The sequence below is a fragment of the Felis catus genome, chromosome B4 (assembly GCF_018350175.1).
Source record: "Felis catus isolate Fca126 chromosome B4, F.catus_Fca126_mat1.0, whole genome shotgun sequence".
Taxonomy (NCBI): Eukaryota; Metazoa; Chordata; class Mammalia; order Carnivora; family Felidae; genus Felis; species Felis catus.
The window spans coordinates 19,240,459-19,265,251 of NC_058374.1; the positions used below are offsets into that span (position 1 = coordinate 19,240,459).

The following is a 24,793-nucleotide window of genomic DNA, read 5'->3' on the forward strand; positions in this document are numbered from 1 at the left end:
ATTTGTAAGATGTATAGAGGGGGAGGTGTGATCGCGAAAGGAAATAGTAGGTTTCCATAGCAACGTAACAGACAATCCCTAACATGGAGGTGATGGGATACAAACCTCTTCTTCCTCCAAAGTAAGGGGTGGAAGTAAACACTGTGTAGTTATCAGCCAACTGCAGACATTTTGTGGGACCCTGAAGATACTTAATTTAATTCAGAGCTGCCGCTCAGTTGCTCAGGACATGTCATTCCTGGTCCTATTCTCTCCCTCTCCCTAGTGTCACAGTTGATAACCGCTAGCAAACACAGGTGACAGAGAGGAGGGAGTGGGGTCTTTTGGCTGGTGAAATAATTCTGCCAATAATTTGTTGCACTTTAAATTTTGATTTTTGATTCGATCTGTTGGTCTCAAAACTGTTCATCACGAGAACCCAGTTTTTGCCGGGCACTCATCTGTGTGGAGATAAGAGTTGCCTGCTATGTATTGGAGCCCAAATGATGTCCCCGTGGGCTGGAAGGAAAAAGGACCTGAACAAGATATGAATTGTATTGGCAATTACACGGCAATCACTATATCATCTTGCATGTTGCCCTCACTTGCTAGTTTAGTAAATTCAATTTGAACTTGTTATCATTAAGGTCTCAAGGCATTGGCCAGCAGCTGCAATCCATCTACTTTAACTTTTTTTTTCTGCAGTGATGGAAATAAGTCACAGGAAAAATGGCGATATCAAGTATTAATGGCATCTAGTGATTTCTAAAAATGGCATATGGGGATAATATAATATGTTCAACCGTCTAAGAGGACAGGGAGCAATATTGTGACTTACAAGAAATGACCAAATATATATTTCTCCTATGTATTTTTGGTATTCATCCATGATTTCTGGCACATAGCTCCTAAAACCCTTGGAATTTCCTGCCATAAGGGAGATAAAGAAAGCTTTTGTTGTGTTAATGAGGCAAGTTTCCAAAGCCTTTAGGTAAGAATGGCAGTTGGTTGCCAGGAAGGAGGACAGACCAAGTTATTAGAGGGTTGGCACTTTCAGTCCCAGCCCCAGACCTCCGGGGAAGGGAGAGGGGCTGGAGATTGAATCAGACAATGGCCACCGACTTAGTCAATCATGACTGTGTAATGAAACCTTTTATTTTTTTATTTATTTATTTTTTCAATGTTTTTTATTTATTTTTGGGACAGAGAGAGAGACAGAGCATGAACGGGCGAGGGGCAGAGAGAGAGGGAGACACAGAATCGGAAACAGGCTCCAGGCTCTGAGCCATCAGCCCAGAGCCCGACGCCGGGCTCGAACTCCCGGACCGCGAGATCGTGACCTGGCTGAAGTCGGACGCTTAACTGACTGCGCCACCCAGGCGCCCCTGAAGCCTTTTAAAAAACCCAAAAGGACTGGATTCAGAGAGCTTCTGGGTTAGTGACCAGGTAGAGAAGCGGGGAGAGTGGTGCACCTGGAGAGGACATAGAAGCTCCATGCCCCTTCCTCATTCCTTGCTTTACGCATCTCTTGATCTAAGTGTTGATTCATACCCTTTATCATATCCTTTAACAAACTGGTAAATGTAAGTCACTTTTCCCTAAATCTGTAAGCAACTCTAGCAAATTGATTAAACCTAAGGAGGAGGTTGTTGGAGCCTCAAAACTGTAGCCAGTGGGTCAGAGCGAAGGTAGCAGCCTGGGGATTGCGATCGATCTAGCGGTGGGGAGGGTCAGCCTTGTGGGACTGAACTCTTATAACCTGTGGAATCTGATGTTATTTCTGGATAGATAGTGTCAGAATTGAGTTGCATCTTGGACATTCTGCTGGTGTCTAAGAATTGCTTGGTGTTGTGTGGGGGAGGATCCCCCCACATTGGAACTGGGTCTGAGAACCCCTAAAAGATGGGGTAACACTGATCTACTCATACACACTCTTCTAAGGCAAAGTGAAAATGCGTGGCTTGCATTTTGGTTCAGTGAAGGCTGTGTCACAAGTTTTGTGTTACTTCTAAGTCAACAAAGGAAAAATTGAATTATCAGCCAAAAAACAAACTCCTGCCAACCATCAATCAGTCATGTTATTTTTTAGATTTAGACTCCCGAAGAACCTACACTCAGAATCAGTCCTTTCTTGCCTAACCTCCTGAAGTTTCCCACTTATATATATAGAATTATATATACATAGAATTATAAAGAATTATATACAAAGAATATATATAAAGAATTATGTATATATATATATAATTTTTTTTAAGTTTACTTATTTTGAGAGAAAGAGAGTGCAGAGGAGGAGCAGAGAGAGAGGGGAAGAGAGAATCCCAGGCAGGCTGCACACTGTCAGCACAGATCCCGTGCAGGGCTCAAACTCACAAACCGTGAGATTATGACCTGAGCCAAAACCAAGAGTCAGATGCTTAACCTCCTGAGCCACCCAGACACCCCTCCCACTTTCTTCTCAACCACCGTTATCTACTTCATACCTCACAAATTGTGAAAATGTTGGTGTCACTCAGTTTCCTGCCTTAGTCACTATGCTGTTTCCTTTTTTCTTCTCCTAAAAATGTTTTTGATTGATGCCTTATTGAAAAGTCCTTAATGTTCTTACTCTGCTTTCTAGGCTTATCATTACCAAAATGGAAGTGTTCAAGTAGTTGCCAACAGCTTACATAATTATTAACTGACCTTAATTCTCCTGGACCTTTTTGTGGCATAGGGCTCTACTGATCATCTCCTCCTCATGAAGCATTTTCTTCCCTTGTATTCTAGTAAATAACACTATCTTGATTTGTTACCAGTCTTTTAAGAGATCCTTATCTGTTGCACTTGAGTCACCACTTCTTCTGCCATTCTGTGCACATGAGCATGCCCCACGATGTGACTCTGAACTGCTCATTTTTTATATTTCACAAGTTCTCCATTGGTATCCAGATCTGCATTCTGTGTTCCATATCGTTACTAAACATCAGACCTAAACCTCATCCTATATCTATATTTTATTTTTATATGGATAACTCAGTGTTCCCTAAAATGCTGTACACTCTGAGAGTGATTGAATACTCTTCCCCAGCTTTCCTCTTTCTCTGTTGCACAGCCCTTACCTTAAGCTACAATTATTATTTATTTATACTGTCCTTCAAGCTCATAAATCTAATCACTCTTTTATTTATTAAATGAGTTATCCATCTGTCTTACTCTGTTGCCATAATGGAAGGTTTCTGGATATGTTTTGAAGGTATTGCTGATAACATTTCCTGATGAATGGGGTAAAGGATATGAAGAAACGAGAAAAGTCAAAGGTGATTTTTAAGGATTTTGGCTTGAGCAATTGAGTGCATAGTAGTGTTATTTATTGTGCAGTAGAACAGTAGGGAAGAACAAGATTAAAGGGATTCTGTTTTAGTCAAAGTATGTTGGAGATCCCTATGTAACATTCAACTGGAGGCGTAATATAAGGAGTTAAGATTTCAGAGTCCAAATTTCAGAGGGAAAATGGGGGTTGGAGATAGAAGTTTAGGAGGGATCACCTTCTAAAGCCACAGGACAGGTTGAGAGGCCCTAGGATTGTTCTCATAGACAGAGAAGGGGTCCCACACTCAGGTGTGGACTATGTCAATATTGACAAGGCAGGAAGGAGGAGCATGCCTCAGAAGAGGCTGAGGAGCAACAACCAGTGAGGTGGTAACAAAACCAACAAGAAAATTATCAACTGCATGGAGTGTTTTCCAGCGTTTGAGCAAGATGAGGACTAACAAGTTACCCTCAGGGCCATCTTACCCACTGGGGACAGGAGGCACAGTACCTAGGTCCCATGATATCGTAGGGCACATGGAATGTTTTAATTTCATTTTTTTTTCAATTAGAAGAAAAAAATATGAATATAGTAACAATGAATATGTAATACTGAACCTGGACTAGGTTATGTTGGTTTTTGTAACCACACAGTCATCAAACAATTTTTAATGCTTTAATGAAAAAAGAGGGCCCTGGAAGTTCTTGACGTGGGTCAAGCATTAGCCAGGCAGTGTGGACCTCACTGCTTACACTGATAAGGACAGCTTTGAAGGAGTCCTGGGACAGACACCTGATTGGTGGTTGGAGTTGGAGAGGAAGGGGAATGTGAAGATGGGAGATGGCATTTTTAACAAACCTTTGAAATAATTTTGTACAAGAGTGCAGAGAAGTAGGATCCCACCTGGAAGAGATGTGGAACCAAAGGAAGAGTGTGTTTTATTTTGTGGGTTGTGGAGTCAGAGGAGGCATGTGTCTGCATGTGTGTGTGTGTACACGCATGCATGTGTGTGCATGAAAACTGGGAAGATCTGTCTTAGAATGTCTAACGGAAGGAGCAGAGTCCTTCAGGGCAGAAAGTGCCCAGTTGGAATGGTTGGCCTCTCAGATGGAAGCCAGTTCCTCCTGATGGCTTCTGCTCCTTCAGTGAAATAAAAAATAAAGTCACCAGCTGAGAGTGACAAGTTCCGAGGAGGGGGAGGGCAATTTGAGAAGAGGACAAAATATGCAATAGTCGCTTTTATATTGAGACAATAGATTGTCTAGGGAAATGTAATAGGATTTCTGAGGGAGAAAGAATGGAACAAAGTTGAAAATGTTAGCAGTAGTTATCTCAGGGTAGTAGAATCAAATTTGATTTTTATTTACTTTTTTACAATTTTGTTTTCAAAGTCTTACACTGAAGTACTTTTGTTGCTTTAAACAGCTATTAAAATACTAATAAAAAATACTCAACAGCCTTCCTATCCCTTATATCTTGCTTTAGTTCCTATTTGCTGTAGGAATTTTTTGGACCAGTTTCCTATAGGAATTTTTCCTGGACCATCTCCAGCTCCTTGTTAAAATTCCCTTAAGAGTTACTCTCCAGTGTATGATGCTGTTCTGTCATGTATATTATATGTCATTTTATCTGCTTTCTGTATGAACATTTAATTTTCCTAATGAAATTATCAACTTCTTACTGCCAGCAACTAGGTCCCATATGAGTATTTCTTAGTTTTAATGAATCAGTTTACACAAATGCCTTACATATGAATCTCTGGGTAGACTCTCCTTCTCTTGTACTATGGCAAAGCCTGCTTTCTTCTTTTAGGCCACATGATCTCCAGCCTGTCCTGAATCAGATGAATTTTTCATTCCCCTTCTTCCAAATGCACTGCAGCTTTTGTTGAAGGCATGAGCTCCATACTTGGAGAGTAAATGAGGAGCAGGTGAGAGAGAACACTTTGCCAGTTCATATGCTCACTCTCCTTCCTCACCTCCACCCCGTGGCACTCCTTCATGTGTTTCAGTGTACATAGACAAGAGCAAAGACAAGGACCATATTCTTCTGGGCCAAAGTCAACTCTCAGTGTTGAAGACAGTGGGTAATAAGTTGTTCTACAGTCTAAAGAGAGACCAAAGTATGAAAGAGCTTGTATAAGGAAGATTCTGATTCATTAGAGAGAAGGGTCTTCAGAAAACTGAGGAGAGTATAAACCATGTAATGTTCCTCCTTCGCCATGGACTCGAACTGAAGAAGTCTAAAGGGGAGGCTGTAAAGTAGCTTCCAGGGGGAGTGAGGACAAAGGGCAAATGTGATATATGGCAACAGTCACGTTGTTCCCATTGTTCTGTAGATGCCAAGAAGGCTAGCCCAGCTCGAGTTACTTATCAACACCCTCCCTGCTGGAACAAGGTGTGTGCAGCACAAAAAGTCTGTGGGCTTACCACTGAGAACCAGACATGGGGAAGTAGGGAAGTGGCAGGGGAGTGTCGACCCAAGAGTGCTTCCCTCAAGTCAGAATGGCAGTGGGAGAGAGCCCAGGAGGAGGGGGTGGAACTTTCTGAAAAATCTGTAAATTCACCTCATGGATTTTGATACCTGCCATGACATCATGCCTGCCTAATACCCAAGAGAGAGATCCAAGGAAAACTAGCTAATTGTAAAGAAGCCTCAGTTCCCTGTTCTTCCGTGTCTTGCTTCTGTTGACCATAGGAGCCAAGCAGCCAGAGGGGTGGGGGTAAGAGGGCAGACCACCTGCACTCTGGGTCCATGAGCCTCGGGTCCAATCTAAGCTTGGATGGGGAGGGATTACCTTTAAACTGGCTTCAAACCAGATGAGGTAGAGACCTTCGGTTCTTAAGTCTGCACCCTAATACCTAAAAAATGGTGCTGCTCATTAATACCTGCAATGATACAGCATGTTCCCAAGATGTCAAGGAAAAAGAGAAGAGATTCAGTAGGGTGAGTTTGAAGGCTGTGGTGGGAAACACATCAAGCTGTATCCTCTAGGGTCAGCCCCTTTAGTTGACCAGCAAGTAGCAAGTAATCGTGGTGGTGAGAGAAACAGTGGTCATCATGGTAGTTGTTGCAGGAGTAACAGTGGTGATAGACTCTTCCCAGAATGCCTGCTAGGCACCAGTCTTTATGTTAGGGGCTTTAGGTGTATTATCTCTAATCTTTACTACAAACCAGCAGTGTGGCTGTTCTGTTGCCAACAAGCATAGGAGGAAACTGACTCTCATGGAGTGAATAAGTCAGGGTCACACAGGCAGCAATAAAAACATGAAGTTAAAGAAGCATAATTAATCGGGAGGAGAACAGTGTGCATCTTCAGCAATCACTTCTCTTACTTTGTGCAGTCCTCCTGCCTTCTCACTGTCCTAAGAGCTTCCAGGTCCTATTGATTCTGGGCTGTGGGTGGTACCAACAGCATTCCCACTACCTGACCTTGGGAATAAGATGATCCTTATGTTCCACTTCAGCCTCCACCAACCTTTTATTGGTATATGGAGAAACGAGCATTCTTTCTGTACTAATGCTACTTCATTCTGTTCTAGAAATGTTGCACACGCAACAAATATTTGTGCCACATAAATCGATATCCTATTTTTAGGTTGGCCTGCACACATGAACTACAGTGTTTAATGTCATTTCCAGAGGAAAACGTGTTCTCAGTCTCAGTTGGAATGATTCACAATTAATCTTAACATTGTTGACTTCAAATGAATATTATGATAAACATGATTATCCACATTGATGACAGGAATCAATGAATTGTGTATTAAAAAAGCAAATATTTGTGGTCATTATTTAGTTTCCAGATGCATTGTGCAGTTCAGTTCATGTGTTCTCCAAGCAATTGGCAGGGATGCCTGAGGGATGCTGAGTGGCAGGGAAAGCCAGGCTGTGAGAATTCACAAGGTGGATCACCATGAGCAAAAGACATGACTGCAGTGTCTTCCACATCCCCCCTTCGACCCCCTACACACATCAACCCGTCTCTTTCTGGCATTCCTGAGCAAGTCAGGGAAATAGGGAACATAACTGTGTAGGTGCTGATAAAGTCAAACAACCAGATCTCCCAATGCCCCATTCTTTATCTGTCTAGTTAGCTTTGCTATCACCATAGTTGGGCATCGCATTAATCATCATTAAGAACCTTCTGAGAAAGAGCCTGGTGCTCTGTGAAATCATGGCATTCAGAGGCAGATTCAGTTCAGATCCCTGACCTGCTCTTGAGTGATGTGACCTGGGACATCATTTACTTCATCGCCACAAATTGATTTGCTCATTTCAATTTTAGGATGTTAAATTATACAATAATTGATGAATTAAACCCATGAAAAGTATGGTTATTTAAAATGCATTGTTGGCCTTAAATAGTTGAAAATATTCATTAATTCCACAAACATTTCTTGAAGGCTATTTTGTATCAGACACTATACTAAACATCAGACACAGATAAATAAAGCACAGTTCCTGCCTTTAAGGAATCATAATGTTATATTCAGAAACTGGATGACCAATGGCTTTGTTGACTCAGTTTACTTGTATGGCACCAAGAATTTCCTTCAGTCTTATTTTTTGCAAAACTAATTTGTCAGTTGATGACCTCACACAAGTTTAACATCTGACCATGTTGGTCATATGACTAATAGGTTGAATTAGAAGAAAATAGAATGTCTGAGCGGACAGGGTAATTGCTGCCATGAAGCCTGGTAATTCTCTTCCAATGTAGAGGCAAAAGTCAGAGTGAGACCTTATTAAATGATAATGTGAACAAACTGAGTCAAGAACCAAACCACAGAGTTTGTAATAGTTTGAGAAGAAAGATAAAAGCAGAAATAAGTACCTGAGAGGTGACATCTAAACTTCTGTTTTGGGGCGCCTGGGTAGCTCAGTCGGTTAAGCGTCCGACTTTGGCTCAGGTCATGATCTCGCGGTCTGTGAGTTCGAGCCCCGCATCGGGCTCTGTGCTGACAGCTCAGAGCCTGGAGCCTGCTTCAGATTCTGTGTCTCCCTCTCTTTCTGACCCTCCCCCATTCATGCTGTCTCTCCCTGTCTCAAAAATAAATAAACGTTAAAAAAAAAAAACCTTCTGTTTTGTTTTTCATTTTAATCAGGATAAGATTAAATCTACCTTTGTGAAACACTGACCTAAGAATAGCCATGTGCCATGGTCTTCCTTCACTGTCAGTTAAGGTCCTGAAACTGCTCTTGGAAGAGTTACTGTGTAAAGGTGACTTTCAAAAGTCTTCCTGATGGACAGAAGCCACTTTGGGAAAGAGGTCATTCTGTGTAGGGTATTTTGAGTGTTAGAGTTTGTTCTGTTTAGAGTGTTTTGGCTGCTGTTGTTTGGATTCCTATCCTCAGAATAGAAATTATTTCAAGATATTTACTTCTTAGGAGTAAGAATGTATATTTCTCAGAAAGAAAACAATTTCACCAGGGAATATGAACAAAAGGAGGAAAATTCAACAAATTAATCTAGGAGATTATTCCTAAAGAAATTATCTTTAGTAATTCTTTTAGATTAATCTTTTTACTAGATTTCATAAATGGTTTTAGGTACAAGTTAATACTTTGCAATTCTCCTTATCAGACTTCTTAGATCCCTATTCTCTATACTTATGTATCTTCCTCAGACTTTGAAATGTAGGAAATAAATTTTTGATATTATCCTAGAAATTCACTGAAGTCAACCTTTATCTTATCTGTGTTTAATCTGTTTGCTTAAAGAATTTAATTTGGGGTCTTATTTCGTAACCAAGGGGAGGGCATAATTCAGGGTCTAGAAAAATCTCTTTAGGACAAAAGCTGATTGTTACACAAGTTTCTCTGATTGATCTTTCTCAAAATGGACAGATTACTTCTTATTACCAATAACCATTGAATGAAAAATTGGTGAGTATAGCAGGTTAACATCAGCCATGAGTATTCCTGGATCCTTTGGCCCTGCCCCTTCCCCTGGAATGTGATGTTTCCCACAATGTATTCTGTAGGGCTCAGAGACAGTCAGCAATTTTTTTTTAGGTTTATTTATTTTATTTTGAGAGAGAGCGTGGGGGAGAGGCAGACAGAGGGAGAGAGAGAGAGGATCCCAAGCAGGCTCTGCGCTGCCAGCACAGAGCCCGATGCGGGGCTCAATGTCACAAACCGCTAGATCATGACCTGAACCAAAACCAAGAATTGGATGCATAACTGACTGGGCCATTCAGGTACCCTGACACTCAGCAATTTTAAAAAATTGGATCCCTGCTCAAATAAATTTAGGCATTACCATTTACCAAATTTTCCTCTTGGGAATTTACATCAGATTAAAAACTCTAAGGCACCCTGCAGTTTTTAGGAAAAGTTGTTGTAGAATGAAGTAATATAGAGCATGGTGGGGGCGGGGAATCAAAGCAATGAGGACAGGTATAATAGTCCTATGTTTCTCTCATTCTCTCTTCTGTGTCCCGTGCACTGGACACAGTTCATACATATTATGTGAGGGAAAGAAGGAAGATGTTAGTGGCAATTAAGAAAATCTCTGTGTGATAGATCGAACAAAATCATATAATGGTAAGAAAGTATTCATACCAGTTCATCAGTGTTTGAGAAGTTTGAGTTTAGGCTAGTATCAATATTAAAATTGGAGGAAACCTCATTATCACTTTTTTTTTTACTACAAGTTATATCATTTGATAGGTTCCCAAATTATCATTCATCCTCAGTCTTCTAATCTTATTTCCTTTAGAGCTTCCCAAGTATATGACTCATCCCAAAGCAAGCTACAGATATTTAATGAATACAACATGAGGAGTTGGGAGATAAATAGTCACCCATGAAACCGTCAATGCAATCAAAGCCATAAACATATCCATCACCTAAAGTTTCCTCTCACTCATTCATTCGTTTGTTCATTGTTTTTTTGTTTTTTTTGTTTTTCTTTAATGGCAAGAAGACTGAATGGAAGATCTACCCTATTGGCAAAATTTCAAGTATACAATATGGTATTTTTTACCCCAGTTTTTTTTTTAATGTTTATTTTTGAGAGAAAGAGAGAGAGTGAGAGAGAGCAAGCGCATAAGCAGGAGAGGGGTAGAGACAGAGGAGGACAGAGGATCTGAAGCGGGTTTTATGCTGACAGCAGAGAGCCCAATGCAGGGCTCAAACTCATGAACCACGAGCTCCTGACCTGAGCCAAAGTCGGACACTTAACCGACTGAGCCACTCAGGTGCCCCTACCCTGGTTTTGTTGACATAAAATTGGCATAAGGCAATTATTGGCATATGGCACCGTGTATGTTTAAGATCTTACCTTACATATATTGTGAAATGATCACCGCAATAAGTTCAGAGATCAAAACAAAACAAAAGATGAAAAGAAAAACAAAAGGTTTTCCTTGTGATGAGAAGTCTTAGGATTTACTCTCTAAACACCTTTCAAATAGACAATAGACAAGCATATAACTACAGTCATATTTTATATTACATCCCTAGTACTTATTTATCTTTTTAAAAATATGTGTTATTGAAGTATAGTTGGCATACGGTATCCCATTTATTTCAGGTGCACAACACAGTGATTCAACAATTCTCTACATTGTTCAGTGCTCACCATGACAAATCTAGTCACCATCTGTCACCATACAACGTTATTACAATATTAATTATATTCCCTGGACCACACTTTTCATCTCTGTGACTTATTTATTTTCTAACTGAAAGTTTGTACCTTTTAATCCCCTTCACCTATTTCTCCCATTCCCCACACCCCCCCTCCCCTCTGGCAACCCCAGTTTTTTCTCTGTAGACAATATAGTATTTTTAACCATAAGCCCTATGTTAAAATAGGCCCTGTGTTAAAATGCAGTAGATCTCCAGAACCTGTTTTGTTTTATTGTTTTGTTTTGTTTTGTTTTTTAGAAAGATTCATTGGTTTTCAAGTTTGTGATAGGTGCAAAGTTCAGATCACAGGTGGATAAAAAAAATGCTGAGGGGTAAAAAAAAAAAAGGCTGAGGGTTTTTAAAGATTTTTGTAATGCAATCATGAGGAAGTTCTATGTATTGAGGATTTCTTGTGTTTGTTTATGTATATACAAAGGAGGAAAAGCTCGATCAGAACTGAAATGAGAAATCATCTTGATCATTTTCTGGTGGACAAAAAGAAAAATTTGAACCTTTCCTAACCCTGGAACAATAAATTACCTAGTTTAAAAAAAAAAGAGGAATTCCCATCTATGATGACTAACCCCTACCCTCAGGGATGTTACAATATTTACATTTGTTTGTCTTTATGAAATAGAATATCATATTCTCCCAAATTTCTGCTTACACTAGATAATCTTACTATTATAATATGTCTCAGTCTTCTGTTTCCAGGATGTACTTAGCAATAGCTATTGAGTTTTGGGCATTGTGTCAATGACAATGTGTCATCATTTTTTATAATGCATTATTTTTATAAAGTACAATGTTGCTGCCTTCAGTGTGAGTCACTGTCATGTAGTGGTTTTAAATGTTCCATACAAATTGACAACTTGAGCATATTGGCTATTGTTATTCCTTGAGTGAAAAAGCAGTTTCTTGGGGAGCCTGGATGGCTCTGTCAGTTAAGCGTTCAACTCTTGATTTCGGCACAGGTCATGATTTCACAGTTAATGAGGTCGAGCCCCACATCAGGCTCTGTACCGACAGTGTGGACCCTGCTTGGGGTTTCTCTATCTCCCTCATGCTCTAAATCTGTCTCTCAAAATAAATAAACATTAAAAAAAAAGAGTTGGACGCTTAACTAACTGAGCCACCCAGGCACCCCTCAATGGAGAATATTTAAATATATTTTTAAAATACTACTCTAATTAGGAAATGATCCTAGAGTAATAAATCTTTAGAACTCAGAAGATCCTTAACTAGTCAATGTAATGCCAATGCATGGAAAGTAAGCTCCCAGAGGGCAGGAGCCTCTCCATCTTTTCATTGCTGTATCTGGTCCCCCAAAACAGCATTTGACCTGAGTCAACCCTCAGATTGCTAAGGGGGGCGGGGTGGGGGATTAACGAACTATGCAAAGCACAGTTTTCTTTTCAAGCAGTCATAGAGGTGTAGCAAATGCTGAGTTTGAACCTTTCTCTCCTCAAAGGGAAATTCATATGTCTAGGAAAGGAAACAAACATATATATGGTATATACATTTGGTATATATTTTTGGTACTATGTTTGATATATTTATACCAAATATACACCAATATATATGTAAATATATACCAAAAATATCCTCCGTCTGTGGGAAAATTGAAAACTTACATGAAAGTTCAAAGGAATACGAGACATCTGCCTAGCAGGGATGGAGATTGTTGAGGAAGAAGTGTTTAACATAAAGCTGGAGAACGTGCAGCTCTGACAGGTGTAGTTTATGCAGAAGAAGGGCTCTCCAGGAGGGGGTACAAAGATGAAAGAAACTGAAAAACGATGCAGGGAGACCTGACCTTGCCTACCCTGGAGTGAAAACTGGAAGGATAAATTAGCGCTGTGTCAAGGAGGGCAGTAGAATGACAGACCATGCCACTCAGAGGTGTTTTACTATCACCTTGCAGCATGAATCAGTCCTCTCTCCTGTGATCTTTATCATAAGCAATAAGAGAGAATGGCCTGATCAGAAATATTCATTCTATTCCTTCACCTCAGTGGTGGCATTCATACTCTAAACTCTTCCTCTTTTGAGATCATCACCCCTTTGGATTTCTGCAACAACATCTCACCTGGTGTATTTCCTTCGCTGGCCTCCTGTGCACCTTCCCATGCTCAGGCTCATCCACCCTGAAGGCTGGCTCCAGCATGCCTGTCCCTGGCCTTCCTCTGCACACCGCCCACTGGAACACCCAGCCTCTCATCCTGCTTCCACACCGCTGGCTGCTGGAATTTCCATATTGAATCCTCATTGTCTTTCCTCCTAAATCTTCCTCCCATGTTCATCAATCTGTACATGTTTCTTCCAGTTTTGCAGAATCTACGTTTTTTTTTTTTTAGTTACCTTTGTTTTTTTTTTTTTCCTGTTCTATCAGCTCTGTTCATCTTTCCCCCCACAGACTCTGTTTCTTTGCATTCTCACTGCCAACAGTCAGGTTCCATATCGCCTCACACCTGGTTGTTCCTGTCACCTCTGGCTCCTCACTGGGCTCCTTGTATGCTGTCATTCCCTCACCAGGGAGTCTAATTCTACCAGAACTAAAGTAAAATGTATTTTTATTACTCTCCCTTGTTAGAAGGTGGAGGGTCCATAATGTATCCTCCAGACTGAGAAGGCACTTTAAGACTGAGAACAGAGCAAGCCATTCCATTTCATTTTCACAGAGTTTTATTCAGGGTAACCTGCTGACAGGGGCATAAGGGGAATCAGGCAGGCAGATGATCCAGGCAGTATGTGGTTATTCTCCAAAGCTATTCTCCACTTCATCTGGACTCCAGTCCCCAGCTTTTGTAAAGCCAGGGGCATGGTGGTGTGGTCACCATCTGCACACCAGAGGGTCTCTACTAGTTATCTAAAGTGGAGTCTTTTGTGCACCCCTTTAGGGAAGATCAGAACAAGCCTTCCTGCATTCTGGTCAGGACGTACGTTAACCTCCACAGGGCCTGGAACACGTAGCCCCAGGGGGGAAGTCACTGTGTGGGCACAAACGGGGCGGAGGACCAAAGATGGAGTCAATGTTGTCCGCACTCCTACATCCCTCCTCTTAGTTACACAATAGAAATCAGTGAAAATTTGCAGAGAACCAGCTATGTGCCACACGGAGCAGTAGGCAGAGGAAACAATGATCAATGCATTCCCTGCCGCAGGGGAACATTCAGTTTAGTGTGGGTGATAGACATAAACCTAAGTTACTCACAATGGAACAAGTAATAAAATGCCTTAAAATTCTTTCTGTCATTTTCTGTTACCCTCACATAAGTTTATTCATTTTAGCCTTGATAGTAAATTCTTCATGACATTTTAAAAAGAAATTTATTATCAGATTGCTTTAAAAAATGGAATTAATTCTTTTACTTAAACCAGCAATTGGTATTATGTTGTTTTGTAATTTGAAAGATAAATAAATTTCTTTATTCAGTGTTAAATTTTTTAAAACAATTGCCTGTGATTCAGAAAAAAAAATATGTTTCACTTGGACTGTAGATATTCTCCAAATAAACTATACACATTTATAAACTAACATCTGGTTTAGTTTATTTTAAAAGCTAAACCAAAAATGTCAAAGTGAGATGTTTGTTTTGTCAATAAATGTTGTTAAGAATCAGACTGTAGTCATTGTAAGAAGGACATATTTACTTCATTTTTAAAATTGGTTAGGAATGATTTAAACATTAGCGTTATTAGCTTAAAATAGACTATTAAAACTCTCAGACGTTTTATGATAACCCCATGGTAAGCACAAAAATAAAACATATAGAAAATACACAACAAAAAAAGAGAAAGGAAAAAAAATATACCATTACAAAATCAATGAAATACAAAGCAGATAGCAAGATAAGAAAAGATGGACAAAAGAGCTACAGGATAGACTGAAAATAATTAACAAAATAGAAATAGTAAGTCCTTCTCTATCAATAATTACTATAAATGTAAATGGATTAAACTCCCCAATCAGAATGCTTAGAGTGACTGAATGGATTTAAAAAATCCAGCTACCTGCTATCTACAAGAAACTCATTTTAGATTTAAGGATACACGTAAAGGGATGGAAAAATATATTCCATATAATTGGTAACCAAAAGAGAACAGGGACAGCTATGTTTATATCAGACAAACTACACTATAAGTCAAAACTGTCACAAGACACAAAGGACATTATATCATGATAAAAGAGTCAACACAGTAGTAAGATATAACCAGTATTAAAAAAAAATCTGCACCCAACATCAGAGCTCCTAAATATATAAAACAAACATTGACAAATTTAAGGAGAAATAGACAGCAGTTCAATAATAGTAGAGACTTTAATACTCCACATTCAATAATGGAAGTAGCATCCAGACAGAAAATCAATAAAAAAATAGTATACTTAAATAACACCGTACACCAAATGAACCTAACAGACATATACAGAATACCCTACCCAACAGCAGCAGAACACACAGTCTTCTTAAGAAAATTGTACATGGAACATTCTCCAGGATAGATCGTATATTGGGCCACAAAAGAAGTCTTAATGTATTTTAAAAGACTGAAATCATATTGAACATATTTTCCAACCACTGTAGGATGAAACTAGAAATTAATAGTAAGAAGGAAAACTGGAAAATTCACTGATATGTGGACTTTAAAAAACACACTCTCACACAACTAATGGGCCAAACAAAAAGATCAAAGGGAAATTGCACAATATCTTGAGGCAAATGAAAACAAAGACACAACATACCAAAACTATTGGATGTAGCAAAAGCAATAGTAAGAGGGAAGTTTATAATTCTAAGCACCTACATTAAAAAAGATCTCAAAGAAACTAACTTTACATCTTAAGGGACTAGGAAAATCACAAGCTAAACTCAAAGTTATCAGAAGGAAGGGTATAATAAAGATTAGAGCAGAAATAAAATTGAGACCAGAGAAACAATAGAGATATCAACATAGCTAAGAAGTGATTTTTGAAAAAGAGTAGAAAAAATGACAAACTTTAGACTAACTAGAAAAAATAGACAAATGATTCAAATAAATAAAATCAGAAATGAAGGAAATATTAAAATTGATGTCACAGAAATAAACAAGATCATAAGAAATTACTGTGAACAATTATATGCCAAGAAATTGGATAACATAGAAGAAATGGATAAATTCGTAGAAACATGAACCCTACCAAGGCTAAATCATGAAGGAATAGAAAATCTGAACATATCTATAATTAGTAAGAAAATTGAATCACTGGGGTGCCTGGGTGGCTCAATCGGTTAAGTGTCCAGCTTCGGCTCAGGTCATGATCTCATGGTTCATGAGTTTGAGTCCCGTGTTGGGCTCTGTGCTGACAGCTCAGAGCCTGGAGCCTGCTTTGGGTTCTGTGTCTCCCTCTCTCTCTGTCCTTCCCCCACTCACACTGTCTCTCTCTGTCTCTCAAAAAATGAATAAATGTTTAAAACAATTAACAACCACAAAAAAAGAAAATTGATTCAGTAATCAAAAAAAAAAAAAAAACAGCACAGAAAAAGATCATATATCTTCATGGGTGAACGCTACTAAAGATTTTAGAATTAACACTAATCCTTCTCAATCTCTTCCAAAATATGGAAAAAGGAGGGAATACTTCCAAACTTATTCTGTAAGTCCAGCATTACCATGATATCAAAGCCAAAACAAAGACATTAGTAGAAAAGAAAAATACAGAAAATTATTCCTGATTAACACAATACTAGCAAACAAACACGTGAAAAGAAGCATAAACCATTGCCAAATGGAGTTTATCCCTCAGATGGAAGGATGCTTCAGTATATGAAAATCAGTTAATGTGATTCACCACATTTCCTATCCAGGGCTGTTTGGCAAGAAAAAGTAATAAAAAGCATCCAAATGGGAAAGACAGAAATAAAATTATCTCTGTTTGCAGATGACATAATTTTGTATGTTGAAAACCTTAAGGATCTCACACACACACACACACACACACACACACACACACACACACAAAAGTGTTAGAATAAATGAATTGAGTAAAGTTGCAGAATATAAAGTTGACATACACATATAAGAAAAGTTTCTAGACACTAATACCAAATTATCTGAAAAGATAACCAGAGGGAGGAAAACCTCTGCTATTTATATTTATATATTGTTATTATTATTATTTACATATATATTCATATTTATTTATTTATCTATGTATAATAGCATTGGAAAGAAAAAATAAGTTTAGCAATAAATTTAGCCGAAGAGGTGAAAGACTTGTATACTAAAATCTAAAAACACTGGTGAGAGAAACTGAAGAAGACACAAATAAATGGAAAGACACCATGTGTTCATGGATCGGAAGACTTCATGTTTTTTAAATGTCCATACTAGTGGCCCAGGACACTCTGCATTCCGCATGTATCTCGAGGGCATGTCAGACACCTTCTTCTCCACCCCTTAAGCTCTCTCAGCGTCATTGCCACTGTATTGCCAAGATGTTGCTTTCTACCAGGCTGACTCTGGACAAGCTGGATGTGAAGGGGAAGTAGATAGTCATGAGGGTGGACTTTAACGTCCCTATGAGGAACCAGATAAGAACTAACCAGCGAATCAAGGCTGCCATCCCAAGCATCCAATTCTGCTTGGACAATGGAGCTAAGTCAGTTGTTCTTATGAGCCATCTGGGCTGGCATGATGGTGTCCCCATGCCTGACAAGTACTCTTTGGAGCCAGACGTTACAGGACTCAGATCTCTGCTGGGCAAAGATGTTTTGTTCTTGAGGGACTATGCAGGCCCAGAAGTGGAGGAAGCTTGTGCTGACCCAGCTGCCGGGTCTGTCATCCTGCTGGAGAACCTCCACCTCCATGTGGAGAAAGAAGGGAAGGGAAAAGATGCTTCTGGGAATAAGGTTAAAGCTGAGCCAGCCAAAATAGAAGCCTTCAAAGCTTCACTTTCCAAGCTAGGACGTCTATGTCAACGATGCTTTGGCACGACTCGCTGAGCCCACAGCAACATGGTGGGAGCAACATGCCACAGAAGGCCAGACATTTCTTGAGGACGAAGGAGCTGAGCCACTTTGCAAGGCCTTGGAGAGCACAGACTGATCCTTCCTGGTCCTCCTAGGAAGAGCTAAAGTCGCAGACAGTATCCACATGATCAGCAATATACTGGACAAAGTCAATGAGGTGATTATTGGCGGTGGAATGGCTTTTACTTTCCTTAAGGTGCTCAACAACATGGAGATTGGCACTTCTCTGTTGATGAAGAGGGAGGCAGGATCAGCAAAGTCCTCATCTCTAAAGCTGAGAAGAACAGTGTGAAAATCACCTTGCCTGTTGACTTCGTCACTGCTGAGAAGTTTGATGAGAATGCCAAGACTGGCCCAAGACTGTAGCCTCTGGCACACCTACTGGTGGGATGGGCTTGGACCTTGGTCCTGAGAGGAGCAAGAAGTATGCTGAGGCAGTTGTTTAGGCTAAGCAGATTGTGTGGAGTGGACCTGTGGGCATATTTGAATGGGAAGCTTTTGGCCGAGGAACCAAAGCCTTCATAGATGAGGTGGTGAAAGCCGCTTCCAGGAGATGCATCACCATCGTAGGAGGTGGAGACACTGCCCCTTACTGGGCCAAATGGAACACAGAGGATAAAGTCAGCCATGTGAGCACTGGGGGTGGTGCCAGTTTAGAGCTCCCAGAAGGTAAAGTCCTTCCTGGGGTGGATGCTCTCAGAAGTGTTTAATACTTTCCTGCCTTTTGGTTCCTGTGCACAGCCCCTAAGTCAACACATCTCTTGTGTAGCACTTGCCACATCTCCACTTGGCATTGACTAAATCTTCCCTTGTGTCAAGATTCAGCTAGTAGCCAAGAGATGCAGTGCCAGGAGCCCTTAAGCAGTTGCACAGCATCTCAGCTCCTCTTTATTGCACCCTGGATTTGCCTACATCCTTCAAGATGCCATTTGAATTCCTTAGTAGCTTATAATCACTTGGTGATTATGCATCCTAGAGGGCATATACTTCTATTTTGCCTTTTAGAAGAAACTGCGCTGTTAGCTTCTCTTTTTGAAGTAGCTTATTCTGATTAACTTTGTCCTTGTTTTACTACTCATCATGGAAAAAAGATGAAATTTTAATTGTAGAGGGATAGGGAGACAACATTGGTGATCTGTTAAATAAATAATAAAAATATCCATTGAAAAATAAATAAAATAAAACGTCCATACAACTAAAGCAATCTACAAACTTAATGCCATCTCTACCAATGGTAGAGAAAAATGCCAATTGCATTTTTTTTATGATTTTTTTTAATGTTTATTTATTTTGGAGAAAGAGACAGACAGAGCATGAGTGAGGGAGGGGCAGAGAGAGAGGGAGACACAGAATCTGAAGCAGGATCCCGCCTCCGAGCTGTCAGCACAGAGCCCAACGCAGGGCTCAAACTCACAGACCATGAGATCCTGACCTGAGCTGAAGTCAGTCACTTCACCAACTGAGCCACCCAGTCGCCCCAGCCAATTGCATTTTTTACAGAAATAGAAAAAAAATGTTAAAATTCATATGAAACTACAAAGGACTCTGAATAGTCAAACAATCTTGAGAAAGTAAAACAAAGATGAGGGTATCACACTTCCTGGTTTCAAAACATAATACGGGGCACTTGGGTGGCTCAGTCGGCTAAGCGTCCAACTTTGGCTCAGGTCATAATCTCATGGTCTGTCAGTTCAAACCCCGTGTCGGGCTCTGTGCTGACAGCTCAGAGCTGGAGCCTGCTTCGGATTCTGTGTCTCCCTCTCTCTCTGCCTCTCCCCTGCTCATGCTCTGTCTCTCTCTGTCTCAAAAATTAATAAAAACATTTAAAAAAATTTAAAAATATATATATTACAAAGTAATGGTACTCACATAAAGATAGACTGTAGCCAATGGAACAGAATAGAAAGCCAGAAATAAATGCAAATATATACAGTCAATTGATGTTCAACAAGGGTACTGAGAATACACAATGAGGAAAGAATAGTCTTTTCAACAAGCAGCATTGGAAAAAGTGGATATCCACAAGCAAAAAAAAAAAAAATGAAATTGGACCTTTAGCTTACGCCATACACAAAAGTCAGGAGATCAAAGACTTTAACATAAGGTCTGAAACTGTAAAACTCCTAGAAGAAAACATAGGGGAAAAGCTTCATGACATTGGGCTTGATAATGATCTTGCAGATTTGACACCAAAAGCAAAGGCACAGAGCAAAATAAACAATTGGGACTACAGTTGACTCTGAACAACATGAGTTTGAACTTGAACTGTATGGGGCCGCTTATACACAGATTCTTTACAGTATGGTACTGTAAATGTATTTTATCTTATGATATTATTAACATTTTCTTTTCTCTGGCTAATTTTATTATAAGAATACAGTATATAATATATACATAACATACAAAATATGTATTAATTCTTTATGTTATTGGTAAGGCTTCTAGTCAACGGTTGCCTATTAGAAGTTAATCTCTTGGGGAGTCAAAATTTATACATGGATTCTCAACTGGACAGGGGTTAGGTGCCCCTCAACCCCCACACTGCTGTTCAAGGGTCAACTGCACATCAGACTAAAAAGCTTCTGTGCAGCAATTGAAACCACCAGTGATATGAAAAGACAACCTACAGAATGGGAGACAATATTTACAAGTCCTATACCTGATAAGGGGTTAATATCCAAAATATATAAGGAATTCCCACAACTCAGTAGCAGAGTAATAGCTCAATGTAAAATATGGGTGAAGGTCTTCATTGGCATTTCTTCGAAGAAGACATACAGATGGCCAACAGGTACACAAAAAAGATGTTCAACAGCACTAATCATCAGAAAAATACAAACCAAAACCATAAAGACATATCACCTCATACCTGTTAGGATGCCTACTATTAAAAAAAAAAAAAGATAACAAGTGTTGGAGAGAATGTAGTAAAATTGGAACCGTTGCATACTGTTGGTGAGAATGTGAAATGGACAGCTGCTATAGAAAACAGTATGGAGTTCCTCAAAAAATTAAAAATAGAAGTACCATATGATCCAACAATCTCACTTCTGAGTATCCAAAAGAAGTGAAATTAGAATCCCAAAGAGGCATTTGCATTCCCATGTTCATTGCAGAATTGTTCACAACAGCCAAGGTGTAGAAACAACTTAAATGTTCGTCAACAGATGAGCGGATAAAGAAAAAGTGATCTACACATAGGATGGACTAATAGCCTACAAAAGGAAACCCTGCCATATGCAACAACATTGATGAACCTCAAGGACTTTATGCTAGGTCAAATAAGCTAGTCACAGAGGAAAAATATTGCATGATTCCTCCTATATTAGGCATCCAAAATAGTCAAACTCATGGAGGCAGGAAGTAGAATGGTGGTTGCCAGGAGCTAGATGAGGGGGTTAGAAGTGTCTACTGGTTAGAAAAGTTTCAGTTATGCGAGTTGAATAAGCTCTAGAGATCCACTGCACAATGTTACGCTTCTGGCTAACACTACTGTATTGTGCACTTAAAACTTTAAGGGGGTAGATCTCATGTTAGGCATTCTCACCACAGTATTTTTTAAAAAACGGAATGAACAACCGTCTTTGTAAATTTTCCGTGAGATCCCAGAGTGCCAATCTCATACTTACCCTCTCTCATAACAAAGTGGATTTTCCCAGGTGGCAAATAATCTGACAAGAATTTGATATCTAGAAAGTTCACAGATCCTAGCATGCCCCTTTACATGTTTTCTAATTCTCTATCACAACCTTCTGATTACCACTAGAATTTTATTTGACAGTCTCCACTGAGTCTTTCAGTTACTGAACAATATGGAGGTAAGAACTTAAAAGGTTCACTTATGAAAATAAGGGAAGTTCAAATTCTGTTTTAGTTTTCACTGGTCCCCTATGCTGACTTTGGATTTTGAATAGCTCCGCTGATTACTCTTTTCCTGAAAAAGAAATCTTCCCCTGCATTTGACTCCATGTTTTTCTCTCCATTACCTCCCAATTCAGTGGGAGAATCTCCCGTGGGGATCTTTAGTGACCTTTTCAGCTTTTTTGGCTCTCGTGTTTGGTCATCTGTATTAGGTTGGAAACCCTCAGAACAAGACTTCTGTCAGAGTGTAACATTTATATAGTTCTGTTTCATAGATTTTTAAGTATACAGATTTCATTGCCTTGTATTTATCTAACATTATGTCAATACTTATGCTGCCTTAGATTATTCCAAAGAGAGGTCTGCGTGGAAGTTGGAAAGAAAATCCTGAACACGGAATGTATTTGCTGTGTCTCTTTGTATACCACTTGTGAAATACTAATGCCGCGGACAAATACATCGTCAGCAGGAAACTAATGCCTTTGTCATATACACTGGCCTCTACTTAAGGTTTTCTTTAGACCTCAGAAGATGACAAGACAGTGTGGAATTAAGTGACCCTGGACGCGATTTTTCTAGTTCCCTGAAGAGTAGTTGATCTGTGTGTGTCTGTGCATCCTCACCTTATCTGGGGCAGAGCTACAAATCCAGTTTCATGGTTAAATTAGCAGGTAATCCCTCCGTTTGCAAGCCTTGAAATGGTGTGTATCCTTCAGAGGCATCTGATTATGGCAGATCCCCAAGGTTCCCGCTTCAGTGCACAAGGGCTTAACTCAGAAACAACGGACTCAACAGGGGAATGAAGTCAGTGACGGGAAACAGCCATGTGATTCTTTTGTTGGGATGCTTCCCGCTGCACTTGAGCAACAGGAATGGGATTGGGTCGCCTGCACACTTGTATTCCAAAACTAGCTGTTAAGCCTGGATTTAGCTTTTCCTCTCCACCATTCTCCCCATCTTAGTAAATGGCACCATCACCTTTCATTTGACTCCCTCCTCAGCACTCTCCTCATGTATCCAATAAAACATCTGCACAGTAACTGGCTTCTGAAACACCTTCCATGTATCTACTTCTGGCCACCTCATTCCTACTGGATGCCCATTTCATCTTTCCACAAATTATTGAAAGAGGCAGTGAACTCTCACCCTATTTTAAGTATGTCTTCTTTACTCCTTGTCTATACTCTGCCTGAATAAGCTTTACACTTTTTTTTAAATATTGCAGCTGTACCAAAAAAAAAAAAAAAAAAGATAATAATATAGAAAACTTTGTGTACCCAATAGCCAGTTTGAAGGTGGGGGGGAGCGGTATAAAACAGATACAATTGAATTTTACCTTTCTCCACGTGTTCCCCACTTTTCTTCCCTGGACATAAGCACTCTCCTGAATGTGGTGTTTATCAGAATCTTTCAGTAGAGTAAATCTTGTCATGTTAAGCCTCTGCTTCAGCCCTTCACTGTGCTTCCATTCCTTTTAGTCCCCAAACCTATTCCGTGGCTGGCGTGGCCTCCCGTGGGCTGTTGCTGTCCTCTGGCTGCCTCTCTCCAGCCTCCTCACACACCATCCTCTATGAGGTCGGGGGAGGCCCTCTCCCTGCTCTAGCTGCCTGGTGTAATCACTCAAACATACTCAGCGCTCCATAATTGCTAGCAAGTTGGATGAATACATGAGTGACCGCCAGACATGTGTTGAGATACAAATACGAGAAAGCTCTTGCCCCTGTCCTCCAGGGTTTGCAACAGATGATAAGACAGGGGAACAGACCAGGGGGTGGATGTGAAAATCAACAATTGTAAACCAGTGAGGTTGAGACCCATAATAGAAGCTGGGATGCACGCAGGGATGGAACACCAAAGGGCATAATCAGATCTTCTGGGGTTGGAGAGGATAAAAGACAGCTTCTCACAAGAGGAGACGTTTAAACTGAAGCTTGAAAAATGAATAGAATTTTTCAGGGCACGGAAGGAGGAGAGCGTATTTCGGGCAGAAGACTGCAGCTTGTGAAAAGTGGGTACGACGCAGGGCACCCGCGGGGAGCTGGGAGTGGCTGAAGCATTGGGTCCGTGTGGAGAAGAGGGGGAGAACCGGGCAGTGGCCAGACCAGGGAGGGCTCTGTATACTGAGCTGTGGCATTGGGACCATTGTCATTGTTGAAACCCAGTTTATTACGTCTGTGGCAGATGCTCTGCCCGGTCAAGCTGAACAGCAGATACAAAGATGAATAACTTGACCCACCTGTGCTTAAAAGCCTATCAGGAGACACAACAAATCCACAATGCAAACGGTTTTTGCCCCTCTTTTTCCTCCAGTAGAAGTGTCTCTGGAAGGGCTGTATTTAATGAAATTGGGATTTTTTTAGAAGACTTTTTTGGTAAAGTCATCGGACGGGAGCTGAATGGCCACACACCAGAGGGGCCAGTGTCACACTCCAATGCCTGTGACTCACTCTTGCAGTGTGACCGCGTTGTAGTAACTAGTCTTTAAAAACCTCCACAGTTGCAGAGCCTACAGAGGAGGGTGACAGCCACCTGAGAGGCTGTGGTGACCCATGTTCGCATGATTTTAGCCCCCACCTTTTGCAGGATGGCATGGGGTTGAGGGGGGGGGCGGCTGTGCTCACCTTCTATTTAAGGTCAGCCATGAGGGGACACTTGTTCACATAGTTCAGCCCCTGTGGGTGGCAATAGGAGATAACCATTTCTTTAGCTTAAGAACGGTCATCTTTCTTAATAACGTGTAAATACTCCTGAGAGTGGGTAACGTGGTAAAGATTATATCCCATTCTCACTGTAGCACATAATAACTCATCAGATTTCTCCTGAGTGAAGGTTTAAATATGAGGGAGAGAGCTAATTGCCACTGTATAGCTACATCGGGTTTCTGACAGTGGCATTGTATGAAGAAGAAAATGTGGAAGCCTGAACGATGAATGCTCATAAATTTTGTATCTCCCCATGTCTCCTGTATCCCAAATTCGTGCAAAGGTTAAAATGTTCTTAATTTTTATTCTAAAAA

General features: G+C 40.2%; 1 protein-coding gene and 1 pseudogene across 2 annotated transcripts in view; both read left to right on the top strand.

Annotated features, from left to right (window-relative positions):
* The window catches only part of PLXDC2 (plexin domain containing 2), a 448,003-nt gene that overhangs the window by 276,128 nt on the left and 147,082 nt on the right, over positions 1-24,793 (top strand). The window lies entirely within an intron of this gene.
* Positions 16,329-19,223, top strand: LOC101094428 (annotated as a pseudogene).